We start from the raw sequence: 7,618 nt of genomic DNA, 5'->3' as shown, positions 1-7,618 counted from the left end.
GCAGAGATGGAAACAGAGATGCTCAAACCCCACGTCTCTGCCACTGAGTCACCGTGCAGCCTTGGGCGAGTCCCTGCTATGCCCTGCGCCTCAGTTTCCCGCTCTATGACAGCCAGATCGTCTCTAGTTACTCACTTTGGCACTCTGCGCCCCCCCTGAGAAATCACAGTGGCCCAAAAACAGGGTCGGGGCTGTGGCCTGACCTCAGGAGATATGCCCAGTGTAGGCCAGAGGCCATGACTACACTCCCCCACCAGACGCCCCACACATCTCTTTGTTGCTGCACCCCAGAGAGTGGCCGCCCAGAGATCCCCTCCCGCCGCTGTCCTGGCACAGCCCAGCCCCAACCCACAGCCCTCCCAGCTATGCCAGTCCCAGGTCTCTCCTGAGCAGAGCCTGCCAAACGCAACCCCAGCAGAGCGAGCCTCCAGGCCCGGCTACTGGAGTCCGACTCAGGGCATAGAAAACAGGTGGAGCATTGAGGAGTGGGAGGGGCAGGAAAGAAGGGGGAAAAGCCAAACCTGCATCGCAGGAGCACTGATTTTACCATAACTTCAGTTTTGCTAGCTTTGGGTACCAAGGGCTTCTTTTGGCGGAGCCTGGGCTGGCTTGGAGGCAGGCTTGGGAAGGAGCAGGGCTGTGCTGCTTAGCTCTGTGCTATCTATGCCAGTCATTGTGGCATCAGGGCACCTAAAAAGACCCCCCCTCCCCAAATGCCTCAAACATGACTCCAAGGAGCAAGCAGCACAAACCCCAGCAAAGCAGCCAGCCTACAGCCCCAGGGGCACAGGGATGCCAGTGGCCACAATGCCCTGCAAGCTGCATTCAGGGTCATTTATTTGCATGTGCAAAATTCAGGCCTAGAGCCCTTTGGCAGTTGGCAACCCCATAAATACCCTTGAGGGCAGGGGGGTTCTTTGGAACAAGGGTTTGGGGGGTGACGGCCCCTGCCCACCTCCTGGGGAGGGGGCCAGTGGAGTGCTGGCGTCTCCAGGGCAGGGACACTTCTGTGCAAAGCCTCATTTGGTCCTTGGGAGCTACCACCAGGTATAGCCAGTGCCCCCCAAGTCTGCTGTATCGCCCAGAGTGCCACGATGCTGTGATCTTGCAGCACGACACCCCTTCACTCCGTGGCCTCCCCCTTACAAACGCACGTGCCTTTGCATCCTTATGGTTGCAGCGATAAGCGCTATCATTTAATTTGAGGATGCTGGTGATTGGGACATGGTCCCTCAGTTAAGTAAGCCGTCAAGCAGAGAAATCAAGGTGCTGCAAAGGCTGGTTTACAGCTCCACAAACAAAAGTGATGGTTGGTTCTCCCGATGCAAACCCCTTGCTGTCTGAACCCGGCGGGCATTACAGGGCTGCACCTTGGGACACGAGCTGCACCCCGCAGGGGTGGTGGGGACACCAGCTCCTGCAAACAGTGGGGCTGCAGCTGGACCCTCTGCCAGGCGTGCTGGATGCGGTGCACCGGTGCTGGGGGTTATGCTTTAGCTGCTGCCTTCTGCCCAGAGCAGGAACAAGCTGCCAGCCCTGACAGGCTGGCCCCTCAGTTCCCTCAGGCGCAGGGTCCAAAAGGGCCAGCACCCGAGACTAAGCGCTGGCCTCATCCACTAAACCCATGCTTGGTACCACAGGGCTCCATTGGGAAGCGGTCATTAGGTCATCTGGCCTGCAAAGCCCAGCCATGGGCCCTCCTGCTGGACCCCCAGCTGGATGGGAGCCCCCAGGCTGCTCCCCCATGTGGGTTTGAGCCCAGGATGGTCCCTAGCAGAAAGGGCCCAGGCATGGATGGAGAGATGAACTCAGAGAGGGGATGCATGGCAGGGAGCCTGGCATGGCCTGGGCTGCACTGAGCTTGATGCAGAGCTGAGCACCCCTGCTCGGCCCCATCACAGGATTGCGCTGCCCAGCCAGGCTGTGGTTGCACAATGGGGCTTGAGCCTCTTGGCAGGGGAAGGGAAGACGAACTGAAACTGCGGCCCCAGGGGCCCTGCATGACAATCAGAGGGGAACCGAGGGGTCTGGACCCTTCCAGAGCCGCAGGCACCGGCCTGACTCAGCCTGTGCCACGGGCAGCTTTGCGCAACTGCTTGCAGATGCATTGAGCCACGCGGGGCAAGCAGCTGCAACTCAGGAAGGCCTCATCAGTCATCGGGCAGGGGGCAAGGACAAGCCAAGAGGGCAGCTGAGGCCAAGCTGCCTTCCTCCCCTCAGGGCATCATGTGCAGGAGGTGCTGAACAAGCTTTTGTCGGTCCCACGCCTCAGGCAGCTGATGCATCAGGCGGTGGGGGCATCACAGATCCAAGCTGGACATCTGGGGCAGGGGGTGGCAAGCCAAAGAGCCATTTGGAGGCCTCTAGCTGGCACCGTGGCAGGGGCCTGGCATGAGGGTCTGGCAGCCAGAGGCTGGGAGCCACAGAGGGGTCCAAAGGCAGAGGGGACCTGGGCTTCAGATCAGGTGCCTCAAAGGGAACAGAACAAGCCCTCCCCCTTGCAGTGCAGGGCACATGACACACGCAGCTGGGCTGTCTCTGCCTGGGACAGGGCAAGCGCACACCTATACACATGCATGCCCACCACTTCCCAGCTGGCACGGATTTGGCCTGCTCCTGTCCCCAGGCCTGGCCTGCAATGCCCAGAACCTGGGTCACGGTGCCTCTTACACCCCCGCCTGCTGCTCCCCCTTCCCGGGCTCCTGGCAGCATTGGGAAGGGGGTGCGCACCCCCCGGAGGCGCTGCGGGCCACAGGAGCTGGTTGCTCAAAGCAGCCGTGTCCCTGACACGCAGACGCTGCTGCCTCTCGGGCGTGCAGGGACCGGTCCTGGCCGGAAAGGCTCGTTGTTGCATTGGAGCTGGAGCGTCCCCAGAGGAGTCGCTGCCAGACAGGGTATAATTATTTTAACCTGCCCCAGGCCGCCCCAGGCAGATGGCAAAGGGGCTGGAGCATTACGTGGTGGGGGCAGGCGGGATGGCGCAGGGGTGTGGGACTGGGCCCTGCCGTGGGCATGTCCCCTCCAGGCGCCACGCAGGAGACTGCGGGCCGGCGGAGGGGGAAGATGAGGCACAGGGTGGGGAAGGGACCTCCCCATCTACAGCAAAGCAGCTGCAGAGCCAGGAGCAGCACCCGGGACCTGCCAAGTGGGTCTGAGCAGGGTCCCTCCCACCCGGGCGCCTGCCTGAGATGGACCCCCAGCCCCACGGGAGGGTGCTGATGAAGAGGCAACCCCCTATATTAATGGGGAAAGCTGCACCCAGGGCCCTTTCCTGCCTGACCCCGATACTCAGAGGTGGGCTGATCCCCTGAAGCATGAGAGCTCAGATGCCTCCAAACCTCCTGCTTCTTGCTTTAGCCCGGGGTGGGCACAGACGGGGATCTCTGGCTGGAGCAGGGCTGGGCTCTGCCAACCTAGACCCGCGCAGCCTGGTTGACTGAGGCTGCCCCAGGCCCCGTCTCGCCAGCTGAAGCGCCTCGAAGGGCTTTTCCTGTGCGAGCAGTGGCGCCGGCGGCAGGAGAAGATGTGGGGGTGGGTGTGCGTGTGAGGAAGGAACCGCCGGCTATTCTGAGCCCTGCAGGCTCTGGCATGGACTCACATGATGACGAAGGGCAGGGGGAAGCCAGGGACAAGCAGCCTTTCCGGGAGTCCCTGGGGAGGGTGAGGACCACTGGCTGCCAGGACATCCCTGGAGGGGCACTGAGAGGGGGCCGCATGGTTGCAAAGCTTCCTGCAGCCCGTTGCTCGCTGCACGGGGCTCTGTGGCGTTCCCCTGGCCCAGCACCAAGATGCAGCCACCTCTGGGGTGGGAGCCAGCAGCTGCTTGGCGGCACACAAAGTTATGCTGTGGGAAGGGTCCCACATCCGCGTCCAAGTGCCGATCCCACAGCTACCACTGCCACTAACAGCTCTCCCCACCGCCCACAGCCCCCTCAGCTGTTTAGGGACCCCCGTCCCGGCTCTGCCGCGCCCAGGCAGCATCCCCTGGTGTTTGCAGAGGGTCCCTTGTGGGGGCTGGAGGCTGCGCCCAGTGCCCCGGGTGGAGGGGTGGGTGACTCACATAAAGCAGGGCTTCTGATGAAGCATCGCTCAGGTATTTTGATCCCCTTTCACCCTCTTCCTGCCTTTGTGTCACTGCTGGCAGGATGCTGGGAGCACAGGGGGGCCGGGAGGCATGTGAGTAACTCTTCCTGCATGGGCATTTTCCATGGTGTCAGCTGGAGCTTTGACCTCTGACTCAGCCCCGGCCCCCCTACCCCAAAGGTTGCAGCGCGCGGCCTGCCTTGACCTCGGGACGCTGGGGCCCCGGCCTCGCTAGTGCGCTGGGAGACCCTGGAGACCCAGGCCAGGCAGGAGGAAGGCACTGCAGCAGGAAACCCCTAAAGCCAGACTCGTGCCCTTTGCAACCCACTGCTCCTTCCTCGGCCCTTTGTAAACTCGGGCAGCTGAACCGCCTGCCTCGGGGGAGAGAGGTTTGGGCCCATCTGCCTCCCCGCGCCCTTACCAGGGCACCTTGCCGAACAGGACACCCTTGCCCTCCAAAGCAGGTGGGGTAACGTGATGCGGCCCTGGCTGCGGCAGGCACAAGCGGAGCGGTGGGTGAGTGGGGCAGGGGTGGGGAAGGACCCAGCCCAGTGGGAGATACCCCAGCCCACCCCACGCTATGTGGGGATGGACCGTCTGGGGGCAGCCGCTCTGCAGGGCTGCTCCAAGCCCCAGCTGGGGGTCTGGGGAGAAGGTGCCCGTGTCCCTAGGAGCAGCTGTAATGATAGCACCCCCCCTTTGCAGCCCTGCCCTAGGGAGCAGAGTTCATAGGAGGCGGCCTGTATACCTCCATGGAGGCACAGCAGCCTGGGAGCATCCCTCCACCTCCACCTCCACCGCCAAGGCACCTTGCTTTACCACGCTGGGCTGGCGCGATCCCACACAGTGCCCTGAGAGGGGACCTGTGGGGCTGCCTCCCTCCAGCCCCGCTCTGCTCCTGCCTCAGCTGGGCTCACAAATGCACCGAGAACATGATTTAAACCCAGGATCCGCGGGATTATCTTGCCACTGGCTGCACCTTCCAAGCAGACGAGGGGGACGGATGCATCTCTCCCCTGGGGAGTGGGGCCAAGGATCCCCCCAGGACCAGGCACCTCGGGGGACAGCACAGATGTTCCCACCAGCCTGCCCAGATGTTCTCCATGCGGCCAGAAAAAAGCCTCCGTCTCTTCCCAGAGACCAGCCAGAGTTCATGTCCCTGGGGGATGTGGCAGACAAAGGCTGCTATTGTCACCAAAGTGCAGATCCTGGGGACGTGGGGTCGAATCTCTTAGCAAGTGCGGGGAAGATCTCCGGAACGTGAGGAGCTTGGCATGTTGCAGGCTCATTCCTAGTAGAGCTGGGAACATGCCTGCTGGCTGGACCGGCTGCCAGGGAATGCAGGGGAATGGCCTGGAAAGATCCCCCCGCCCCAATCCAGACTGAGTCTTTGGAGTAAGCAAGGGCCTAGAAACCTTTGCTACCTCTGGAGAATCCAGCCCTGATGTAACCACAGCCAGTGCCTGGGGCCGGCGGGGTGCAGTTTGCAGCAGGTCAAAGTAGGTGTCCAAGCAAGGAGGAGTCATCTACAGGAAGCAGGGGCAGGCAGGTGGGGACACCTGCAAGGCAAGGCTGGGGCAGGGTCTTTCCCCAAGAAGCTGGCACCACAGATGGGAAACAATAAGTCCCAAAGGCCTTGATGGGATGGCCAGAGCCTTGTCCCTTGTGCTAGGCTCTGGGCAAGTTAGCCATAATGGCTACTCAGGGTCCAGGGCCCCTTGACATGCACACACACACACAAGCATGCATATATGTGTGCACACATTTCTATGCATGTGTGCACATGCACACGAGCACGCACATCTATATGCGCACATGTGCAGGCACACAAACACATGTACATACGTATATAATTCAAGTTAAGTTCAGTCCTTCCCGGCAGCCTCCCGCTTGGTGCCTTCCCACCCAGGCACCCAGCCCCCCTCCGGAGCAGCTGGCCGAGGAACAGTCTCTGCAACCTGGGACCAGGGCCGTGCCAGCTCTGTCCCGCCTGCATGCACCGACCTTGAGGAGCCCAAGGGTGGGCAAGGGAAGGGGGTGACCTGGAAGCCTGAAAGCATTCAGACAGGAGCTCCCGGCCTGGTTGGGAAGCCCTGGGGTCCTGCCATCACAGGATCCGGCCCTGCCTCCGGTCTGAGGCAGCCAGGGGGCCTGAGCTCCACCCCCAGCCTCTGGCCAAAGACCATCACTATGCAACCCCCTGTGAGACCTCCAGAAAGGTTCCTGCCCACCCCAAGGCTGAAGATGGTGCCCAGCACCCTGCCCCGGGCACCGCCCAGGACCTCTTTGTACAGCAGCCCCGGGGGGGGCCAGCTGGGCTGGACTCAGCAGCACACTGTGCAGAGCTGAGCAGCACCACGTGCACCAGGTGTGTTGCGAGATGGTGCAACCTCCAGCTACCATCTCCTCTGACAGGGCACGAGGCCCGGCTCTCCACTCCTGGCCTGAACAGCACTGATAAAGCCCACACGCCCCTGCCGGCCTCACAACCACACAGTCGTGGGGACAGCAGCTGGCTGCCTCTTGCAAGTAGAGCCTGGCCCAAAACCTTGGGCAACCCCCTTTCCTCTGGCACCAGCAGCCTTGCCCGCCCGGAGCAAGATGGGGCACGTACCTGAGTCTGCGCTGCCCTGCTAGGGAAGGCTGTGTGCTTACCCACGGCTGCGAGGCATGGGGAGGGGGGTCATGTCACAGCCGGGGGCGTCTCCAATTTAGCATGGGCCCCGCCGCTCGCTCACGCGGCCGCCCCATTGCTCCGAGGGTCCGGACGATGGCTCCATTGCACACGCTTCCTCCTTTCCAGGCTCCGCGGCTTCCTGGCTAGCTGCGGGCAGCATCCTCCGCTGCGGGCCCAGCCCCAGAGATAATGGTGATACGGCATGCGAGATGCCCCCGCACCCAGCCGTCTGAGCGGGGGAGCGCGTCAGGACCCTCGGGTTTCGTGCCAGCTCTAGGCGGGGGTCAGGACACCTGGGGTCCGCCCTACCACAGCCGGGACATCAGTCATTTTGTGCCCCCTGTCCCAGCTCAGGGGCAGCAACCTCTGGGGAGGTCTGCAGGTGACTGCAGGGCTTTCAGCCTCCCCAAAGGCAGGGGCATCGCAGAGCAGCCCCCGAGCCAGCGGGAGTGGGGGGCTGGCCCTTGGGAAAGGCCGATCTGCTGAACCCAAAAGCTGCGCGGGAACATTGAGCTTTGCTGGGCTCTGACCGCCACCTGCCCCTCTCCGGGACGGGGGAGCAGACCTCTGTGGGTAGGCATGGCTGTGCCACGCACGCCACCCCAGGGACCAGACAGGCTCCCTATCCCAGCGGCAGGAGTGGCTCTGAGCTCCCCAGGCAGCTTGACACCCAACCCAGGGACCAGGGCATTTCCCTTCAGCCAGGGCCTGGGGCCGCAGCAGCTTGTCTGGGACTCGGCTACGGGCCCACATTGCCACCTAACGGGGGAATGAAGCAGAGACGCAAGGAATATCCTCCCACCAAGCGATGAAGGGCAGCCCGCGCCCCGCACTTGGGCCGCGCCGGGATGGAGGAAG

The sequence above is a fragment of the Crocodylus porosus genome, unplaced genomic scaffold, assembly GCF_001723895.1.
Source record: "Crocodylus porosus isolate Cpor-Errol unplaced genomic scaffold, CroPor_comp1, whole genome shotgun sequence".
NCBI classification, from domain to species: Eukaryota; Metazoa; Chordata; order Crocodylia; family Crocodylidae; genus Crocodylus; species Crocodylus porosus.
Note: the sequence above shows the minus strand (reverse complement) of the source record.